We start from the raw sequence: 10,081 nt of genomic DNA on the forward strand, positions 1-10,081 counted from the left end.
AAGAATTCCTTCACCTCAGTAGTTCAGATTTCCAAGGAAATTGGTGTCAGATTGTTGCCATGGCCGGGCCCTATCACACCCCAAATATGACGACGTGGTCTCCTCCCCCGGCCACTTCAAGCTTAACTTCGATGGCAGTGCTTTTGGTTGCCCGGGGCCCACCGGATTTGGCGGAGTAATCCATGATGAAAATGGCTGCCTCCTCTTCTCCTTCACTGGTCTTTTGGGTATCTTCGATTCCACAACCGTTGAGTTTGGTGGGCTACTCTAGGGTGTCAAGATCTCTCGAGATTGCCTCTCTTGACCACTTATTATTGAAGGTGACTCTAAAGTTGTCATTAACTGGTATGCTAAGTTGACTCCCCTCTGGCGACATTGAGATGTTTTATTTGAAATTTGTAATATATTTTCTTGCCTGAATTGTATATGGATCCACACCCCAAGATCCACCAACCACTTGCGGACTCCCATGCTAAACGGGGATCCTCCTTCCAAAGCCTCATTGTGGAGGGTGGCCCTTCTCTATAGGTTGTATTTTTTTTTCTCTTTTTATAATATTCACACATTTTTTAAAAAAATGAATAAAAAAATAATATTTTTTTTACTAGATTAGACATTCCAATAGTTTTACCTTATTACCTATTTATCATTTATTAAATTGAATCTAAATGGGTTAGGATTACTCCTTACCTGATAAACTGATTATCCTATTATATGTATGAGTAATTCAATTTTTTTTATATAAGTGAATATACGTTAGAGATAAAAAATAATTGAATTATTTTTGTTCATGCATTTTGTAATATTTTTAAATATTTTTTTACATTAGAATGATATTATTCTAATGTGTCGGTATATAATTTTTTTATTTACCCGATTATCCGTTCTATCATTCGATAAATTACCACCGAAATCGTATATGAAATAACTGATTCTATAAACCCAATAATATCACATACCCATATACTAAAGATATGTTAAATATAAATAAAAAGTATATATAAAAAACTTAGTCCATTCTTTTTGTGACATATTCTGTGACTGTTTAGCTAAATGGTTTAAGCTAAGTTGGACATTCGGTCTTTTGGATTTTCCTTACAATAATATAATAAGAGGGAAAGAAAAGGATGCAGACTCATGTATTCCCACATCAAAATGTTAACTATCAAATTAAAGCCATCACTGTGAGTCTCCAAGTTTGCCAATTTCACTGCGGTTGGCTCAAACTTGAAATTGCGGTGCTGAGCTTTCTTGTGGCTCATCTGAGATGCCAAAGCACCAGTGCAGTATCACAATTTCTAAAGCTGAATGATTACGCCTCTGCGGAAGCAGCCTCATTGTGCTCCAAACCATGTTTCACAGCACTAATCCTCACAATTTTTAGTGGGATTCAAAGCAAAGTAGAGAAACAGAAAAGAAGATTGAATTACAATCAAAAGCTGACTTGAACAGGAAGTCCCGCAGTCAGGCAACTTAAATGTGGAAGAAATCCAGAATACGATATTTCAGTGAAATGGGTGGTGGGAAAACTCCCAAATACAACAGTCGAATCAGTTAAAGAAAACAAAAGTCTTCATTCTAGTCTCTCTTTTTTCAGTTTCTTCAAATGACCTCCGCTTCTTCTCTGACCTCACTTCTCTGTCGCTCAAACATCTGCTGCATTTTAATGGTTCTCACTGTATTAATGGTGTGTGATTGGGATAAGGGCTCTTGGCGTTCCACTGCTCACGTAGGATGATAAAGCAAAAGCCAAGTGGAAAGAGCTCCACCGACCCTTCCACTGCTTCCCATTCTTCGCTTTGCCCGGATGCTTCCCTCCAGAATGACATTTGTTCCGTCCATTGAATCTATGTCGAAGCTGAGAATATTTACGATCAGCGCTATCCACTTTCTACAAAGCTATCATTAGTGGGATTAAGATGATCAGGAAATTCTCCTCTCCGGGTCTCCTTTTATCACCTCCCCTCGTCAGGATCTCTGCACCCAAAAGGCGTTATTCTATCTTTAACAATTGATAAAAAAAAAAAAACCAGAGGAATAAATAGAGGAAATGGTACTGAAGATACGGATTATTCTGCACGTGTCGGAGGTAAGATGTTCTCTATTCTTCTCCACCTCTATTTGTTTTTGGTTCCCCATAAACCGTCGTGGAATTTGGAACCCACTTAAGCATTTTGTCAGTAACCTTTACTCGCTTTCATGGCCAGTACTGATCCGTGATCTTCTCAAGTTAAGAATTGGATTCCTATTCATGCCTTGGTAGTCAAAGCTATGACGATTGAGGATTCTTCTTTTGGCAACCGTGAAACTGTTTAACCAATGCTCACAGAATCCGTTCGATAGTCGAAGCTCTATAATCCATCTAATACTTGGGCCATTCCATGCACAGCAAGCAAGTAAACCTGTCAGTCCCTTCCCATTGCAAATATTTCCTAATCTTTCCTGTATTTTTGTTTCAAATTCGCGATGCCAGTGAAAAGATAGCAGCAGAGAGAATCACAGTCCACCCAAATCAAATCAACACCGTGAAGTCTTGGGTAAGCCTCTTATAGTGATCTGCATACCTCGGATGTCTCAATGTGAGGATTGGTTTCACTTCATTCCCGCTGTTCCCCTTAGGGGGGTTAGTACACAATGAAGTGGAATGAATTCCCCCACATTACATAATTTATTAAAAAATGGTATTAGTGTAGAAAGAATTGAATTGGTCCCCCCCTCACCCTCAAATGAAAATATTCTCCTCATTCTCCTCTCCCTCAGTCTTTGTCTCCTGACGATTTTTTTTGCCCCATCTTCTTCCCCCAACCCTCTCGGCCTCCCTCTCCTCTCCCTCTCGACCTCCGTTGCAGAGCACGGGAGGCCGAGCCTCTCGGCCTCCCGACTTTTCTTCTCTCTCGGCCTCCCTCTATTCCCCCACCCCACCCTCAAATGAAAAATTTCTCCTCATTCTCCTCTCCCTCTCCCTCGGCCTTCGTCTCCTGACGATTTTTTTCGCCCCGTCTTCTTCCCCCAACCCTCTTGACTTCCCTCTCCTCTCCCTCTCGACCTCCGTCGCAGAGCCTCTCGGCCTCCCGACTTCTCTTATCTCTCAGCCTCCCTCTCTTCCCCCCCCCCTCCCTCGGCCTTCGTTTCCTGACAATTTTTTTCGCCCCGTCTTCTTCCCCCAACCCTCTCGACTTCCCTCTTCTCTCCCTCTCGACCTCCGTCGCAAAGCCTCTCGGCCTCCCGACTTCTCTTCCCCCCTCCCCTCCCTCAAATGAAAAATTTCTCCTCATTCTCCTCTCCCTCTCCCTCGGCCTTCGTCTCCTGACGATTTTTTTCGCCCCGTCTTCTTCCCCCAACCCTCTCGGCTTCCCTCTCCTCTCCCTCTCAACCTTCGTCGCAGAGCACGGGAGGCCGAGTCTCTGTCGCAGAGCCTCTTGGCCTCCCGACTTCTCTTCTCTCTCGGCCTCCCACTCTACTCCCCACCCCGTCGGCCTCCCTCTCCTCTCCTTCTCGACTTCCGTCGCAGAGTAAGGGAGGCCAGCCTCTGTCGCAGAGACTCTCGGAGCGTCGCCTCCGTCGCCGTTGCCTATCGCTGAGGAAGACGATGTTTAATTTTTCTAAAGTTAGGAAAAATTAAACCATCGTCATAATTGGTTTAATTATCCAATTAATTAAACCATTCGTTTTTATTTTTTGTTAATATATTATTAATTAATAATATGTAAAATATATATTATGTTATTGATAAATTAATATATTTATTTATTTATTATGTATTTTTTATTTTGTATTAAAATAGTGAGTTTTAATTTTAAACCATATCTTATGTTATTACAAAATAATTTATTCTAGTCACACATAATTAGTATATTAATTTATAATAAACTGTAACCATTAATTGGTTTAATTATCCAATTGCTATAATTAATTAAACCATTAGGTTTATTTATTATATTCTCTTATGTTATTTTTTAATTTTTTTTATTAATTTTATATAATTTATTCTAGTCACACATAATTATTATTTTAATTTATAATAAACTATAATCATTAAGTAATATAATATAGTTTTTCATTAATTAGGATATTAATATATTCTAATACTACACGTTAAATCACTTATAAGTGTAGTAACCATATTTATTTTGGTTAATTATATGTTTAGGTATATGTTTTATTTAAGTATATTATAAAAGGTTACTCATTCTCTTCTTTATATCATATTTTTTATTTGGGGGTACTAACACTGGAATCTATTTTCCACCCACTTGAACTCGTCTACACTAACACCCAAACATGAGTTGAAGTTGAATCAATTCATTTCACTTCAATTCAATTCTTCACTGCAATTCAAGTTCATTGTGGACTAACCCCCCCTTAATCTGGTGTAGAGTCTTCCTTATGCCCTTTGGAGACATCATTCAGAGTGGACTTCAAGAGGTCCCCGAACTGGATGAATATTTTTAAATTCAAACAGATCATTTACTATGTAATGAACATAGTGTAATGAACATAGCACTCTCGCTCATGCAATGTTGGGGATCAAACCGCTTGATAGAACACAGGCAATCAATCAACCCACAGTGGACTAGCGGATCTTGCACTATACGAAATTGTACCGTAAAATTTAAAGAGAGACAAAAAATAATTTTTACGTGGTTCAACAATGTGATTACTCTGTGGGATTACACCAACTTCACCATCACTCAAGTGATTAAAAAATGCATGAGTGATGATGGAATGGCCAAGGGCATTCTCCTTTAAATAGCCTAAGAGTTCGTTCAGTGTTTGATACTCAATTAGAAGACTTCCCAATTTAGGAATTTTCCTAGAATTCTTCTTAATAATTAGAACTCTTTCCCAGATTAGGATCTCATTCTTAATAGGACTCTAGTGGATGGGGCCCACTACAAGTGGTCTTCACTTCAATAATTTCCCACTTGAAGACTACTTCAGACTCTATTCTTCAACATGTAACTCTCCCACTAGAAACATTTGTCTATAAGAGTTGCTATCTGAGTAATACCGTGAGATATGTGATCTTTATCAACTTCCTAGTGTAGAAGGCCGATAAAAGTAGAGCAAAGGCTCAACTTTTCGACTATCACTATCTTGGTGAACATGTCCGTTCGATTACCATTTTTGTGGATCTTTTCCAATAACAGTATCTTCTCCTCTACAAGCTCTCTGAAAAAATGATACTTGATGTCGATGTGCTTCGTCCTTGCATGAAACACACTATGCTTTGACATATCAATAACACTTTTATTATCGTAGTACAATATGAAATTTTCTTGTATCACACCTAGTTCAAGAAAGTTTTCAACCACAATATCATTTTGAAAGCTTCGGCCACTACAACGTATTCGGTCTCTGAAGAAGAATTTGTCATTGATTTTTGTAACTGAGATTGCCAAGCCACTGTTGCGCTACTAATTGCAAATACAAATCCCGTAATACTCCGCTTGTTGTCTAAGTTACCTCCATAGTCTGTATCCACATATCCCACCAACTTGGTATTGGAGTTTCCACCAAAGGTCAGAGACATACCTGAAGAACCTTTCAAGTATTTGAATATCCGCTTCATTGCTTTCCAATGAGTCCATCCTGAATTTACCATAATTCTGGCCACCTAACTGATTGAATACAAAATATTCGATCGTGTACTAGTGGCTACATACATCAAGGATCCCATTGCTGAAGCATATGGAACTCTGTCCATCCATGCCTTATCCTCTAAAGTCTTAGGAGACTACTCCTGTAAGAGTTTGAAATGAGACGCCAAAGGTGTACTAACAAGTTTTGCGCGAAACATGTTGAACTTCATTAACACTTTCTTCACATAGTTTGTTTGTGACTACTTCACCATTCTCTCCTTCTCGTCCCTAGAAATTCTCATGCCAAGGATATGTTTGGTTGATCCAATATGCTTCATAGCAAATTTATGGGACAATTGTTTCTCAAGATTTTGAATTTTACTCATATCGGCTCCTGCAATAAGCATGTCATTAACACAAAACAACAAAATAATGTAAGAAGATGCTAACCTCTTGAAATAGCAACAATGGTTTGAATGACACTTGTAGAAGCCAATTTTCAGCATAAAGCTATCAAACTTGTAGTATCACTATCTTGGAGTTTGCTTTAGGCCATACATACTTTTTGACAGTCTACACACCAAGTTCTCTTTGCATTTCTCAACATACCCTTGGGGTTGATGATATAGATCTCCTCATCCAAATCACCATGTGGGAATGTTGGTTTTGCATCTAACTATTCTAGATGAAGATCTTCCACTGCTACAAGGGACAACACCATCTTGATGGTTGCAATTTTGACCACCAAAGCAAAGATTTCTATGTAGTTAATTCCATATTTATGTTCAAAGACCTTGACAATCAGTCTTGCTTTAAACCTCTTGCTTCCACCAGATTCTTATTTCAACCTATAGACCCACTTATTATGTAAGACCTTTTTATCTTTGGGTAATTCCACTAACTCCCATGTGCGATTGGATGCCAATGAGCCCGTCTCATTATCCATGGCCCGCTCCCACTCAAATTGAGGTATCTATTTTGCCTGCCTCTTCATAGCTTTCAAGTTTACTACCATCAATCAACAATAGATAATTTAGGTTAGGACAAAAATTTGGTGTCTTCTTGTTTGTCTCATAGGAAATTTCCTTTGGCTTTCTTTGTCTAGTACTTGTCCTCCCGAGCGGTGTTTGCAGGGAAACTGCTGGGACATCTTCTTGCACATTGTCAGAAATATTATGAGTAGACTCACCTGTTTGGCTACTACTTGTCTGTTTGTGCACATCAACTTGTGATTTTTGGCCTACAGTTTCTTCACCCTCAAGTTCTACAAATCCAGGATTTACAATTTCCTTCACCTTTTGGAGAACTTGATGGTGCTTTTAGAGTTCCTTCTCATGGAATACTACATCTACACTTCTAATCACCTTCTTGAGTATTGGGTTCCATAGTCTATACACAAACTGTCACCCCCATAGCCAATGAAACAACACGTTTTGGATTTGGAATCCAACTTCTTCCTCTTTTATGACTCAGCATGTATATAACTTACTGAACCAAACACCTTTATGACTCAGCATGTACATAACTTACTGAACCAAACACCCGTAAGTGATCAAAGCATATCTCTTATTGAGTCCATGCCTCCTCAGAAAGCTCACTGTCTAGGGCATAAGAAGGAGATCGATTGATTTGGTAAATGACTGTGTCCACAACATAGGTCAAGAATGATCATGGTAGACCACAATAGAGTCTCATGCTTCTCTCTTGTTCCTGTATGGTTTTCTTCATCCACTCAACAACACCATTCTGCCTTGCTTGTTTGGGTATAGTAAGCAATCTTTCGATTACATGCTTATCACAATACGATTGAAATTTTCTTCCACAGTACTCACCACTATTATCAGATTTAAAACACTTTAATTTCAATTTTGTCTCATTCTTGGCAAGAGTTTTCTATTTGATAAACAAAGAAAAACACATCAGATTTTTTTTTTACAAAATATACCTATAACTTACGTGTAGCATCATTAATAAAAGTAACAAAATAATATGCATTTCCAATAGAAGGAACTTCGATGGGTTTGCAAACCTCAATATGAACCAACTCAAGGCGTTCAGATTTTCTGGTTGGTGCCGTCTTTGAAAATGTCACCTTTTTCTATTTTCCCAAGACACAGTCTTCACAGAACTCCAGATCGACATGCTTCAAGCCCAGTAGCTTCCCCTTTGTCTGTAACACCTTCATACCCTTCTCTGACATATGACCAAGGCGTCTATGCCATAATGTCCATCTACTCCATTTGATGCAACTAAGATAGAACTTCTATTGAAACTAGCCAACATGTACAAAATACCAATTTTTTTCCCCTTAGCAACAACCATAGGTCCTTTGCTCATTTTCCAGCTATCACTTAGAAATTGTGTAGCTATACTGCTCACAACCAATTGGCCAACAGATATAATGTTCTTAGTTAGACGAGGCACATGTCTAACATCTTTCAACAAGAACACTAAACCATTCTACTATAACAATCTACTATCACCCTTGCCAATAATTTCACATGCCATGTCATTCCCAAAATAAAATCTACCCAGATCCCCAAAAACATAGTTTTCAAATAGATCCTTTGTAGCTGTAGCATGAAAAAATGCACTACTATCTACAATCCAAAAATCACATTTAATTTCTAATGACAAAATCATGCATTCCTCACTATCGACAACATTAACATTGTCAGTATTCTTTTTACCCTCTTAATTTTTACAGTTACGTTTGATGTGACCCTTTTATCCACATTTATAACATGTAATATTTTTCTTCCTTCCATTTGACTTGGAACGTACCTTTAGGGATTCCCCTCTTTATCCGTATTTACTATGTTGTGACACTCGACCCCTAGCATCCAATGCTATAGTCGAACCTGAAGAGGATGCACTGCTTTCGCACTGAGTTTCCTCAACCAACAACAAACCATAGACTTCATTCAATACAAACTTCCCTATCAAGTGTGAGCTATGTACTTCTTTCTTAAGAGATTCCCAATAAGGCGGTAATGACTTCAATAAGGCAACTGATTAAATATCCTCATCGACAACCTCTAATTGATTCAGTAAATCATGGAAGGAATTCATGTGGCTAGAAACACTATCACCTTCTACCATTTTTAAATAAAATATTGTGTAACAAGATGTACCTTGTTTGTGGAAGAATGGTTTACATACATCGACTCTAGCAGATCAAAACACTCCTTTGTAGTCTTTACTTTTGTGATATTTGAAGTGACTGATGAGGAGATAGAAAATCGAACTGCTCTAATGCCTTCCGATCTTGAAGCTTCCATTTTGCATTTGACATCTCCTTTGGTTGCTCACACAAAACAAGAAGGTACAAGTCCTTTTGGTACAAGTAATCTTCAATATGCATCCACCAAAATCCATAATTTTGACCAGTAGACTTCTTAATTTTGAATCTTTCGTTGTCTAACAAGTCTTCGACGATGAATTCCAGTGTCGTTTTAATTTTCGGAGACAAAATTCAGTGACCTCCTAGAGTTCTAGTGACTAATTCCAGCGACGTGTGTAGAACCTGTTGACACACCTCTTGGCTTCTCTCCTGGCACGTACGATCACTTCTATGGTGCAGAAGCACGCTCTGATACCAATTGTTGGGAATCAAACCACCTGAAAAAAAATAGGCAATCAATCAACCCGTAGCAGAATAACGGATCTTGCACTATACAAGATCGTAACGTAAAATTTAAAGAGAGACAAAAACAAGGATTTTTACGTGGTTTAGTAATGTGCCTACTCCATGGGATCACACCAGCTTCACTATCACTCAAGTGATTATAGATTGCATCAATGATGATGGAATGGCCAAGGGCATTCCCCTTTAAATTACCTAAGAGTTACATACAATGTGGGACATTTGATGATAAAACTTCTCAGTTTAGGACTCTTCCCAAAATAGAATTCCTTCCTAATTAGAACTCTTTCCTAGATTTGGACTCCTTTCCCAGATTAGGATCTCAGTCCTAATAGGACTTTAGTGGAGTGAGGCCCACTACAAGTAGTCTTCACTTCAATGTGCGAGTATAACTAGAGTTGCAGAATAATAGTCTATCTTCGCTGCAATCTATTCTAGAGCTTTTGAACAACCAAGTACGGGATACTTGAGAGTTTTCTTCCATTAACTAAAGTGAGTTGCATGAATGTGTCATTATCTTACTAATAACTACTAAAATGTTGGGTCTTCGTTGTTGCAGGAAGGAAGACCTTTAAATGGGTTTGAGCAAGCAACTGTATGCTTCCAACTTTACAAGGTGTACCAGTTTTCTGCACTTTCACTATTAGCAAGACAAATGGAGTTACAGCTCCAAATCAAGCTTAATGAACTTCATTGGTTCGATGGATCTGATAATTAGGACAAGGCGTGGTTTTAAACTTTACTAGTGAGGCTCACGGTCTCACCACTTTCAGTGTAGTCAGATTAGTTAGTGAGGGTAGATTTTTTTTATTTGATGGCAGACAGCCTTTACATTAATATAAGCTCTAACTTT

The sequence above is a fragment of the Aristolochia californica genome, unplaced genomic scaffold, assembly GCF_029961685.1.
Source record: "Aristolochia californica isolate CCGP_79_NKW_82.1479 unplaced genomic scaffold, dmAriCali1.0.hap1 SCAF_13, whole genome shotgun sequence".
Classification (NCBI taxonomy): domain Eukaryota; kingdom Viridiplantae; phylum Streptophyta; class Magnoliopsida; order Piperales; family Aristolochiaceae; genus Aristolochia; species Aristolochia californica.